Source organism: Bactrocera dorsalis, chromosome 4 (genome assembly GCF_023373825.1).
Source record: "Bactrocera dorsalis isolate Fly_Bdor chromosome 4, ASM2337382v1, whole genome shotgun sequence".
NCBI classification, from domain to species: Eukaryota; Metazoa; Arthropoda; class Insecta; order Diptera; family Tephritidae; genus Bactrocera; species Bactrocera dorsalis.
This window is the reverse complement of record NC_064306.1, coordinates 54,266,035-54,267,236: the sequence shown is the minus strand read 5'-3', so window position 1 is coordinate 54,267,236 and position 1,202 is coordinate 54,266,035. Positions and strand designations below refer to the sequence as shown.

At 39.0% G+C, this 1,202-nt stretch overlaps 1 long non-coding RNA gene across 1 annotated transcript in view; it reads right to left on the bottom strand.

Annotated features, from left to right (window-relative positions):
• The window catches only part of LOC125778337 (uncharacterized), a 178,286-nt gene that overhangs the window by 8,532 nt on the left and 168,552 nt on the right, over positions 1–1,202 (bottom strand). The window lies entirely within an intron of this gene.

Here is a 1,202-nt window from a genome sequence, read left to right as displayed (position 1 = left end):
TTTGAGTAATTTTAATGTAAGGCGTATTGTGGCATAATGGATAGATCTTTGCTCTATTACTAAACTGCTAGTTTACGGTCGAGCACGTATTGATGACGAACCACGTTCAGGACAGCCATCAACAACAACCGATGATCAACACGATCAATAAAATAAAGGAATCGGTGCTTGAGAATCGACGATTAACAGTTGGAGATGTTAATGGCATCGTTGGAATATGTTGTTGCTGTTTTTGTTACAGCGGGTGCCTAATTCCCTTTAGGATGGTAAGGAATACCCAAGTTGCCGTCGACGTCATCCAACGGAAGGCACAAGAAACGTACTGTTTCTACGTGGTCTTACCAAAGGGAGAAGGGTGCCAGATGAGTGGGGTTGGTGCGGCATGCGAAGAGATGGACAGTGTCATGCGGAGACTCATTGCATGAATATTGAAAGGATCAGTGAATATCATTTTGAAATATCATTTCGGTCTAAGAAAAGTGAAAGCACAATAGGTTCCAAAGTCATTTAATGTAAAACAATGCTTTCCGACTATCAGGAAATCATGAAACGTATTATTACTGGCGTTGAGTCTTGGGTTTATACTTAAGGCGAGGGAACAGACGATCAATCGGCCGAATATCGTGGTAAAGGTGAGCCGAAGCTGAAAAAACTACGTCGAAGAAGCTCAAAAATTGAGGTTATGTTCACAGTTTTCTTCGATTAGCGAGGTGTGGTGCACTCTGAATTCCTTCCGACCGACCAATCCGTCAACAAGGAATACTGTTTGAGTCTTATGCGACGATTGCTTGAAGCTATTCGTAAAAAGAGGTCGGAGTAAATGGACAACCTTTGGTTTTTGCACCTCTATAGTATATTTTTCAGAAGATGTCTTGTCAAATAAAAAAAAATTTTCAATTATTAATTGATTCTGAACGGTAAATTTGTATGGCAGCTGTAATCTGTCGATATCGGCGGTTATTGCAACTACATAGATCGGTGCTACTTTTTTAATGTTGGTGTTAAGTTTGATAGTGTATATTTGTCTAGGGTATTTTTACCATAGAAGAAAACTTTAACACCCAGTTTGCTTGCAATTTTGTGTTTTCAATTAAATTCTAGCGAAAAGCATTCCTAAAATTAGCCAAAGCCGAAAAAATAAAAATTTTGTTGAAGGTCATCCCAGCAGAGGCTTATAACAAGTAAAGGGGTTTTCAATAAGG